Source organism: Dipodomys ordii, unplaced genomic scaffold (genome assembly GCF_000151885.1).
Source record: "Dipodomys ordii isolate 6190 unplaced genomic scaffold, Dord_2.0 Scaffold65, whole genome shotgun sequence".
Classification (NCBI taxonomy): Eukaryota; Metazoa; Chordata; class Mammalia; order Rodentia; family Heteromyidae; genus Dipodomys; species Dipodomys ordii.
The window spans coordinates 13,544,135-13,556,393 of NW_012267281.1; the positions used below are offsets into that span (position 1 = coordinate 13,544,135).

The window sequence follows — 12,259 nt, forward strand, 5'->3', positions numbered from 1 at the left end:
GTTCTTATGCCAGTACCAAGCTGTTTTGATTACTATGGCTTTGTAGTAGAGTTTGAAATTTGGTATTGATATTCCTCCAGCAGTGTTCTTTCCGTGTGCAAAAGTTTTGTGTGGAGACAAATATATGGTGTTTTAACCAAGTTGTAATTCTCTAAATATTAACTAAATATCACAGAACAATGAATTATTTTAAATAATTTTTATGGGAATAATTGTATAAATTGTGTAATCTATATTGTTATATAATGACAAAATGGAGAATTTTCAGTTGATTGGCCTATGAGCCTATATATATGAAATTTAATAAATCAAATTATCATGGCTGTTGCAGTTCAGTCATGGTAATCATTTATTTCTTTTTCAAATATCTATTGTGCAGCATTCTATGTAAAGCATGCTTATAGAATGTTGGCACCAATGTATACAGGTAGGAATGAAATTATTCCTGTATTGAAGAAGCTGATTTCCATAATAGAGCTAAGGATTCTTGAGAATGTTTACTGGAAAGGATCATTTTTCTGAGAGAAATTTGCTACAGGGCAAAGAGAATACTATCAAGCATATTCAGGGTGGAAGACATTTCAGATATAATTCCCCAGAAATACCTTCAGAAAAATGAAATAATTTTCTTAAATCCTGAAGACAAATATTAAAATCAAACGGTCAGATAAGTTGATGTTAGGTGAAATAAACCCCAAGGTAAGAACTCAAATGGTTTTTCTTTCTTGCTATTGTTTCTAACATATTCATAAGATGATTCCTTTGGCTTTGTATGTCCCTTCCCCACGGTATAACCCTGTTTTCACTATATTTGATGTTGGTATAATTTGGGGAGAGAAAGGAAAAAAATGTTGAAATAGGAATTCAGGTGGACCCATTGTAACAATGAGATATACAAGATGTTATGTCGAAAACGGGGGTGGGGGGGGTGGGGGGGGAAAGGTGGTGAGGGGAGGTGGGGGGGAGGTTTTCAGAGATGAGAGGGCAGGGATGGGAAGGGGAAACAAAAGAAGAGGCTATGATGCTTGATAAGAAATGTACTCATTACCTTGCTCATGTAATTGTAACCCCTCTGCACAGTATTTTCACAGTAAAAAACATTAATAATAATTTTAAAAGAAAGCAGAATGACAGCAAAGAAACACTGAGAAAAACCAAGGGTCTTCTCTGCTGTCCAGAAGGACATGGCTTTTTCACATGGGAAATTTGATTTATAATAGAAATATATGAATAGAAGTGATATTTTCTAGAATTCATTTTATGATAGGTATTAATTTCCAATTTTATAACTCTGTAATTTTTCTGACATTTCCCCATTATGAATAAATACTAATATGTACAACCAAGTAGACCTATCTAATATAATTTATTATACATATGCTTCACTGTGTTTTTATAATTTCAAGAACTAAATATCCTGAGCCTACTGGAGTATATTAATTTAGAAGTTCATTACTTACATAGGATATAGTAATTTCTCAACCATTGTTCTGTATCTAACATTTGCATATAAATAAAAATTTAAAGTTCAGAGTTTTATTTATTTATTTTTTATTTTTTTTGGGTCCGGTCGTGGGGCCTGAACTCTGGGCCTGGGAGCTGTCCCTCAACTCTTCAGCTCAAGGGTAGCACTGTACCACTTGAGCCACTGCGCCACTTCCGGCTTTTTTCTTTTTTGCTTATGTGGTGCTGAGGAATCCAACCCAGGGCCTCATTCATGCAAGGCAAGCATTCTACCGCTGAGCCACCTTCCCGCCCTAGCGCTGGGCTTCTTAAATTTTCAAATATATTCTGAAATAATGATGGAAATATCTTTTATTTAATATTGTCTTGACTCTCCAACACATTTTAGACTTGGTGGCAGCATAATACATAACCTTACTACTCTTACTATAATGTGTTTGATGCCGTATTTAAGGTCTCCTATAGAAGATTTTTATGAGTAACTTGCTCTAGTAAATATAATATACATGTAAAAATGAAGATCTAATAGCTCTTGAAAGTAATAAAACAGAACAGTTCAAAGTAGAGACATGAGTAATAAATTAAGGTTAAAACTTTATGTATTTGACACAGAAACTTATGTTTTTATAATGTAAAATACCATTTTAAGCAGAAAAAACACTAAAATGATTTTTACAACAAATTTAACTGCAAATCAGATGCAAGTGATAATTTATTAATTGAGAATCAAAGTACACTGTTTCTCAACTGTTTTGTGTAAGAACAATGTAATTATTGACTCATAGAAGCTGTATGCCTATTGACATAAAATTAAATGATAATTACATAGCTTTCTGATGTCATAACTAATTTCCTAATAACTTTACCACTCATGAATACAATTTAGAAGCTTAATTTAAAAAATATCTGAGACTTCTGAGAGTAATACTTGATTGAAAGACTAATTTGATTGGTTTATTTCAGACCATATACTAGGGAAATGAAATGACTGATTGTTAATCCAATGAGCTCCATTCCCATAGCTTAGCATGCTCTTCTCCCAGGCCACACTATTTGGAACAGGACTTAAATAATTGACCTCCTCTCCTTTGGGAAGTTACAACTATATAAGGCAGCAAGATCCCCTTAAAGTGACCTTGAAGTCTGGGCAGCTGCATGGCCCCTTGGCTACCACTTCGGCAGCATCCATAAATCCTACCTTCTATGATGAAGCCCTTGGTCCTCATCCACGCCATGGTCTCTGCCTCCTAACCTCGTAGGTTATATAGGTCACCTCAGACAATAGCTGGCACTCCTTATTTTGTGAGAAGGGTTCTTGCCAGTCCCTTTGCTGGCAATAAACCTTTTTTTTTTAATTTGTGCCTGTATGTCTGTGTGGTTTTCAGGCTGGGCCTAACACTTTTAATTCCATAGAAAATGTTGAAAATTATTTGCAGTTTGCACATGTTCCTCTGATTTAAAAAATGTCATAATAATATGTAGGAGCATTCCCTTATAACTCTGTCTCAGGTTTTCTTTTTATTTTAACCCTTTTATTGAACTGGTGTTGTTACCTGGAAAATGTCAGAGACTTTCTTTCTGGAGAAACTAGCATCTTTGACTGTATTGTCTTGACTTTCTTGACCTAGGAATACTTTTAGCTCTTGTGCCACTTTTTACCAGGTTCAAAAGCATAAAGACATTTACAGCCAATGCCTTTTATTTTTGACATACCCTTAAAGCTCCTGTGAAAATCTAGATCAATAATGCTAGTCAGTGCATTAAATCATTAGTTTTATCCCTGATGTACTGGCAACATCACAGCCCACAATTAGCCAGATGATACCTTCTCCTGAAACCAGTGACTCAGACATGTTAAATCTACTACAGTGTGGATAAGGAATGCATGCAATAAGATTGCTTTATCCCCAGGTTCATTTACACACATCATTTGACCAAGAGCAGTCAAAAATTGCTGCACATGATGTTACACAGTTTAGTGTATGTGGAGAAAGTTCCCATAGATTCTCTGTTATTGTCAGATATCTTTAAAATATTGTGTGATCTGCTGAGTATTCCCCTGTTATTATTATTTTTTAATATGCTCCCTAGGACAAATGGTTGTCCAAAAGTAAGGTGACAGTCAATATGCTCAATGTAATTAATAAAGTAAAGCTTTTATATTGGTTGAAAGTCTTTAGCAAAAATCAGGTGGCATTGGACAAAATGAATCAATCATCTACAGTAGTTGAAGTAAAAAATGTGAAAATGATTACTTTTGGTAATTATCCTGCAAAACACTAATTTTGTTACAATAATGGAGCCTATCCCATGCGGTTTCAAGTTGTAAAATTAAGGCCTACATACAGCATAGATGTATTTGAGTCATTATAGGATACTGAACTCCGTACACCCTGAACATTTGTGCTTTTACTGAAACAGCTGTCTCTTAGAAATCATATTCCCATGGACCCAGAGGATTTGGTGTGTTTTATAAGAAGGATACTTGTTAAAATTATTTCACAGAAGCATGTACTCTTCTACTCTACAGTTTTAGGGATATATAATCCCCTATCAACTTTGTATAGGCATACAATATTATCTATAAAATATTAAATAGCATGTTTGTATATATAAAATATTCAATGGTATATTACATAATTTTTATATATTATTATTCAAATAATATCAACTAAATAAATTAATAGAAATAGTAAATTGTAAAGGCTTGATTTTTTTTATAATTGAGCCAGAAATTAAATGACTGAGGGAGAGGAAATATTATAGTGGTGTTAAAGTGGAATTGAAAATGTAATGTACACAAATTATTAAATGATTCCATCCTCCATTAAATGTCTGGTATAAACCCAGATCATCAAATTTTTTTGAATATTATTTATTGTGAAAATAGCATACAGAGGGGTTAAAATTACATGGGAAAGATAATGAATACATTTCTTATCAAGCATTGTAGCCTCCTCCTTTATTTCCCCTTCTCATCCCTTCCCATTTCCAACCTCCCTTCCCCCAATCCCCTCCTGGCCAGAGCTGTAAAGTTCATTTTTCAACATAATGACTTGTACATCTCATTGTGACAATGGGTCCACCTGAATCCCTATTTAAACGATTTAGTGTGATCTGGTTTGTGATCATTTGGTTAAATGCCCAAAAGTGGGATTGCTGGGTCATAGGGGAGCTCTATGTGGAGTTTTTTGAGGAATCTCCATACTACTTCCCAAAGTGGTTGAACAAGTTTACATTCCCACCTACAATGCAGTAGGGTTCCCTTCTGTCCACATCCCCTCCAGCATCTGTTGTTATTAGAATTCTTAATTATAGCCATTCTAAATGGGGTGGGGTGGTATCTCAATGTTGTTTTGATTTGCATTTCTTTTATGGCTAGGAAGGTTGAGCATTTCTTCATGTGTCTATTTCTTCATGTGTCTCTTCAGAGAAGTTTCTCTTTAAGTCTTTAGCCCATTTATTTATTGGACAGTTGTTCCTTTGAGGATTTGTTGTTGGGGAATTTAATTTTTTGAGTTCTAGGCATATTTTAGATATGAAACCCTGGTCTGTTGTATGGCTAGTGAAGTTCTTCTTCCAGTCCATGGGCTTTCTATTGATCTTGCTAGCTATATCCTTTGCCATGCAGAAGCTTTTTAATTTCATGCAGTCCCATTTGTCCAACCTTTCTTTGATTTGTTGTGTTTCTAGGTCTCTATTAAGAAAATTTGGGCCTGTGCCAAGGAGACCTAGGGTTTCTCCTATTCTGTCCTGTCATGTTTTCAGGGTGTCTGCTTTGACTCCGAGGTCTTTGATCCATTTGGAGTTGATTCTGATGTAGGGTGATATATAAGGATCTAGCTTTAGTTTTTGACAAGTAGTTAACCAGTTTTGCCAGCACTATTTACTGAAGAGGCTGTCTTTCTTACATTCTAATTTTTTTAGCTCCCTTATCGAAGATTAGATGAGTATAGGTCTCTATGTTCATTTCTGGGTTTTCAATTCTATTCCATTGGTCCTGAGGTCTGTTCTTGGGTCAGTACCAAGCTCTTTTGATTACTATGTAGTAGAGTTTGAAATTTGGTATTGATATTCCTCCAGCACTGTTCTTTCTGATAAGAATCGTTTTTGCTATTTGGGGTCTTTTATTGTTCCATATGAATTTTTGGATTATCTCTTCTATTTCCATGAAGAATGAGGTTTGAATATTGATAGGTATCACATTGAATTTGTAGATAGCCTTGGGAAGAATTGCCATTTTCATGATGTTCCAATCCAGGAGCATGGGAGATTTTGCCACTTTCTAAGTTCAGTTTTGATTTCCTTTTTCGGATTTTTAAAGTTTTCATCATAGAGGTTCTTCACTTCTTTGGCCAAGTTAATTCCTAGGTATTTTATTTTTTGTGGGGCTATTACGAATGGGGTTGCTTTCCTAATTTCAACCACGCTTTTCTCATTGTTGGCCTACAGAAAATCCATTGCATTTTGAGGGTTAATTTTATACCCTGATACTTTGCCAAAGTTTTGAATCATCTTGAGTAATTTGGGAGTGGAGTCCATGGGATTCTTTAAATAAAAGGTCATGTCATCTGCAAAGAGGGAGAGTTTTACTTCACCTTTCCATATTTGGATCTCTTTTATGTTTGCATCTTTTCCCATTGCTGTAGCTAGGCATTCTAATACTAAATTGAAGAGAAGTGGAGAGAGTGGACATCCTTGTCTCTTTCCTGAGTTAAGAGGATATGGCTTTAGTTTTTCATCATTAAGTATAATGCTTGCTGTAGATTTGTCATATACAGCCTTTATTGTATTGAGGATTGTTCCATGGATTCCTAATTTTTCCAGGACCTTCATCATAAAGGGGTGTTGGATCCCATCAAATGCTTTTTCTGCATCTTTTGAGATAACCATGTGGTTAGTATCCTTGCTCTTGTTGATATGATTAATTATATTAATTGGTTTGCGTATATTGAGCCAGCTTTGCATCCCTGAAATGAATCCTGTTTGTTGGTAGTGTATGATTTTTTTAGATGAATTGTTGAAGTCGATTGGCCAAAATTTTGTTGAGAAGTTTTGAAAATGTTCATCAAAGGAACAGGTCGATAGTCCTCTTTGACTGTTCTCAGCATGCTCATGCCATTCCTGTCTTTCTCTTTGACTGTTCTCAGCCTGTTCATGCAATTCCTTTATTTCTCTTTGAGTGTTCTCAATCTGCTCATGGAATTCCTGTATCAATCTTTGAGTAAGATTCCTGTATTGATCTTTGGTTTGCCTCTTCTATCTTCGTATCACATTCACATTGAGTCCTTTGCAAGTTTTCATTCACCATGCTTACCAGTAGTGTTTGTAGAGCTTTTTGGGAACTCTCCTCTGGATTATTCATTATCTGTTCTGCCACCTGATTATCATGAGTGGGAGTTGAGTACCCGGACTTGCCCTTTTTCTTGTGTTCTTCCAGCTTGTTCTGCCCATTTGGCATGAAATTAACACCAATTTTGTGCTAGAACACTACTTTAAGGCAAGCATCAACCAAAGTCCTGTAGTTGCTCAGTCAAAATGCTGCAGATACAATCTACTTCAACAGATACAATCTATTCAGCATCAAACAACCATGGATTAATGGGCTAAGAACAGCAAAGAAGAATGTGACAAACCAGAAATTATTAGGTTTAGGGAGACTGGTGGGGAAAATAGGATTAGAAGGATGTGAGGAGGTAAGAGGAGAGTGAAATTAACCATATCCTAATCTCAAAGAGGGAAATGGATTGGAGAGAATGATAGGAGAGAGAAAAAAAGAGAAGAAAAAAATGGAAAAACAAAAATATAAATTTAAAAAGTGAAACTTAAAATTATCTAATTTTAAAGGTGAAATTGAGAGAAGAAATGAATAGGATGAGAGGAGGAGAGGGATAGAAACGAGAAGTGAAGAACTAAAAAATACAAATTCTTAAAAAATTATATAGGTATAAAGAGATAATACTGCTATTAAGAAATTTAAGCCTAAGAGGTTCTGAAATGAATAATACATTTCTGGGTTAAGTGTGTACACAATGGGGGATAAGGTCTAATAATCAACGACGGGTATCTATCTGAGGATGAGCAGAACAGTAATTTAGTCATTCAAAAAGAATGAAAGAAGAAAAAAATGATAAGAATGAAGAAAAAAAACAGGACCAGAAGGTCAGTAGAGATTAAAAAACAAAAAAGAAAGCACACACACATATACACCTAAAATAAAAATTATGAGAGGAAAAAAAAGATTAATAGAAAACAAATTTTTTAAAAAAATTAAAAATAAAAAAAATGTACAAAAAAATTTCTTTGAGTTTTTTTTTTTTTTTGCAGGGGCGGGGGGGGCGGTGCATGGGCCTGATCCTGTATCTCCCTTATGTTCATAACCAGTCTCTTGGTGGATTCTCTGGTCTGCTTGTGGTGTTTGGTTTTCCTGTGGCTTGATTGGTTTCTTAAGTCAATTTGTTTGAGTAGGCAGAAAAATGCTCTGCTTTACCCAGAATTTTGTGATCCTCCTCCCAGGCTACTTCAGTGGGAGGGAGATCTGCTTTGAGTATCACAAAATAGGGAGATAGCTGTTTCCTCTAGTTTGGAGATGCTGTGATGAGGCTAGGTTCTGGGTAGGGTTGAGGCCTTTCAGCAAACAGTAGCTTTTCCCTGAGGGGCTAGCTTCTGAGAAACTCAAAGAGCCATTCTCAGGGTTTATGTTTACTGAATTTCAATTGCTTGTCTAGGATGCTGTAGGGAGGGGCAGCCTCTGGCTCTGTTTACCCAGTGAAGAAAGCCACTCCTGGTGGGGAGGGGCATGGAGCCTTGTCTGCCTGGGCTCGGTGACTTTCCCCTGGGTGGAGCTGATCCTGGCTGGTCAGGTCAGGTTCCTGGCACCTGCTAAATGACTTTTTTTTTTCTTCCAAGGCCTGAATTGGAGCTGGCTGCTCAGCTGGGCCTTTGTCAGTATCAAAGATGGAGATCTCCAGTGTGTGTTGGGAGGAGGGGTGGACTTCCTTCCTCTGCTCCCTGAGAAGGAGTGAGGATGTCAGGGTTCTACTCAGGCCTCCTGGGTCATCTCTGGTCTGTGATCTGCAGGATGAAGATATCTGCTCCTTGTCAGTTCTTGCTGGTATTGAGTAGAATCTGGTACCTTTGTCCCTGATTCTCTGTGTTGTAGGCATGGTGGCTACGGCGGCAGCTGCCACCGTTGCTGTTGCTGCCACCACCACCACTGCAGCCATGACTACTGGCAAGTGCTCAGATCTGTCTCCTTGCCTGAATTTTCCCTCTCTGGCCAAACTCTTTGTACTGTGATGGCACATGGTGTAATTCTCTGTCCTAGGACTGATCACTGAAACACTAAAACTACTTTCTATGCGAGAGCTTGTTTAGCTTCTAGCTTCTCCTCCTCCATCTTCCCGGAACCTTAAGCAGCAAATTTTTATATACATTTATGTACATGATTTTGATATAATTATATTTGAAAATTCAATGATATTTCTCAAATTTAGCTTCTCCAAAATATAGTTGCCATTAGTAAAAATATAGCTTATAAATGAGGTTTTTTTCATTTTTCAATATATAATTTATTTTATTCCACTTTGGGCAGGAGCTAAATGTTATGTATTTATTACCAGATTATTTATGGCTTATTGATAATTAGGAAAGAAATTTATAATAGGAAGAAACAAATTACAAGAAGTATTGACATTTTCAGGTATTATGTTAAATTGCCTTACATCCTTTCTTCTTTCTAAGCAAGCTGTTAGTATTTTAGCAATTTTTGTTTGCTTTTGTGGAGAACAGAGAAAATTTCAATTAAAAAAAGGTATACAGCATTTGGAAAGTATATAGCCTGACAATGAATATATTGACTCAGAAATATTTTGACTTAAGAAATAATATGTAATGCAAATTAAAATCTCATTAGTATTTTATATCAAAATCTGTGTAGCAATAATCTGATACCATATGAAAATATAAAACAGTTATAGCTTAATGGACATTTCTTCTTTCCCCAAATACTATCCAATAACTTATACAAACTTACACAAATATAATATCTAATATTAAAACAATCTCTTATCAATCATATGGAAATATGGTTTCTTTTCCAACAGAAATAAATAAGAAGTTAGAAATTAAAACATATTTTTATCATATATGCATCCTTAAAATATTGCTTTAGTGTGTATATAAATATGCATACTAGTCTCATATTTAAACCTGTGTATATAAACAAATGTATTTATGAGTTTTAAGTGAATAATATATGTGCACATCAGGTTTAAGTAGTTGTGCAGGTAGTCATATCACATATATGTGTTTTTTGTTGTTCTTGTTTTTTTGTTTTTTGTTTTTTTTTGGTCCATCATGGGGCTTAAACTTTGGACCTGGACATCTGAGTGTGTTCAATGTGCCACCTTGGAGATTAAATAGATGTATGTGAGATTGTACTGAAAATGGTAACCTTTCGTGACTCATTTATTTTTCTCTCTTTCTCTCTCTTTTTTTTTTGTTGGTCGTGGGGCCTGAACTCTGTGCCTGGTCACTGTCCTTCAGTTCTTCAGCTCAGGGTTAGTGCTCTACCACTTGAGCCACAGCCCTACTTCTGGCTTTTTCTTATGTGGTGCTGAGGAATCGAACCCAAGGTCTCATGCATGCAAGGCAAGCACTCTACCACTGAGCCACCTCCCTAACCCCCATATGTATATTCACTTTTCAAAAATATCTGATAAAACATGGCCCTTAAAACATTCCTTAAAACTTATGAGACACAATACAAAAAATTATATATGTATGAATAATTCACTTAAACAAATCTAAAATTATTCTAAGTATATCCACATAATAGTATTCTCATATTATTTTGATCATTCTTATTAGATCTTAAGCAAATAAAATAACACATAAATTTCTTTTTTATTTATTATATTTTCAAATTTCATTTTCAAAAAGATCGCTGGGCAACAGTGTCTCATGCCTATAATCTTAGGTACCTGGGGGTGGGGGTGGGGGTGGGGTTGTCTGCTGAGATCTCAGGATCGCAGTTCAAAGTCAGCCCGGACAGGAAAGTCCATGAGACTCTTTATCTCCAATTAATTACCAGAAAACTGGAAGTGGTTCTATGGTTCCAATTGGCAGAGTGCTAGCTTTTAGTGAGAAAGCTCAGGGACAGCCCCCAAGCCCTGAGTTTAAGACCCAGGACTGACAAATATAAAATAAAATAATTCTGCAAATTAAGCTTTCCCAGTTGGAAGTGTAAGTGAATAACTTACAATTTGCTAAAAATAAGTGATGACATATGTGTACATATATATGAATAAATTTAGCATTATGAAATGCCTTAAAAATAAGAAAACAGTGGTGAGGAAGAAATATCTAATCAGTCCTTAATTTCCTATGTTGATTGGCTCTGGTACAGGTACAAAGCTTTCTTTTGAGACCTTCTCGTCAAGGTATGAGTTAGCAATAAGCAATATTTGGTCAGAATTCTTCTCAATAGGAGCTTTCAGTAAACAAGACCAAGATACAATAAAGTGTTGCAAGCATGCAGTTAACCTTCTGGAAAGCACTGAGAAGCTGCAGAATTCAAGATGTTGCTATGGTGAATAGAGTAATTGTACTTTGTCAGAGGTTAACTATCTGGCCCAAATATAACTTCCTTTGTTCATAAGGAAACCTAAGGTGAAAGAGGTAGTCTCAAACTAATTCAGCCAAAGCAAGTTTAGTCTTGGAAATATTTTCTCTTAATACAAAGTGGTGAAACTTTATAACTGGATCACAAATAAGAGCACATTAAGCAATGATCGCTGGTTAGCTCCAGTGAAATTCAGTTAACATACTCAGGAGATTGTCCAAATAGTTTATGGAAATATAGATTAAATGGATTATTGTAGTTGTATATGGATATAGATACACACATATATAAGTATGCTTTACAAAAGCCCTCTTTAGAAAACACAAATCCTATTACTTTCTGAATATTCATAATAAATATGTTCTATGGGATTTAATAAATTCATGAAATATTCTAATCTCAGAAAAATGTATTTATTGACTGTAGTTTCTAATTAAATGTAGATATCTTCCCAATTCTTTATATGTCTCTAAAAACAATTGATCAGTTTAAAGAATACTTTTTCTGTAAACAATTGTGTTCTGTCAAAGTGACAATTCACATACGGAAAACGTATTACCTTTCTCTGCAAGGCTGACAACAAGCAAATTGAATAATTTTAAGGATTTATTTTTTGTTTGTTTCTTTTGAGCAAAGTAGAATATGAGCTACTTATTATATGAGGTTTGAATAACAAAAGATAGATATATGTTTTGAGTCTGTAAAAAGACAGCCAATTGAAGTGCCTGATATTCCGCAACATAGGGATACAAAGGCAGGAGGACACTGTTTGTGGTCACCTGGGTCTTCAGAGAGATCTTATCTATAAAAAGAGAGTGAGGAAAGAAGGAAGGAAAGAAGGAAGAAAGGAAGAAAGAATAAAGTATATAAAGATATTTACACACATATACATATGAAAAATAAAAGTATATAATGATGTATGTTATTTCATTATGAATAGACATTATTTATCTCAAAAAAATCCCTCTAGTGTGAATTTGGTACTATAATTCCATTTACAAAGTCTCTCCACTAAGATTGGAGCTATGGTATCACAGAGCAGAAAGTAATGTCAGTCGCATGCACAAGTGGTCTGGTTAAGTTCTGTTAAGAAAATGTGGTATATTTGAAGTACTTGCCACATCTACTGTATGTTTACTCTGAGTATGACATTAAAAGCACAGTAACATA

General features: G+C 35.2%; 1 pseudogene; it reads right to left on the bottom strand.

The window, feature by feature from the left end:
- The window catches only part of LOC105990530, a 188,671-nt pseudogene extending 179,981 nt beyond the window's left edge, over positions 1-8,690 (bottom strand).
- Between the last annotated feature and the right edge of the window lie 3,569 nt (positions 8,691-12,259).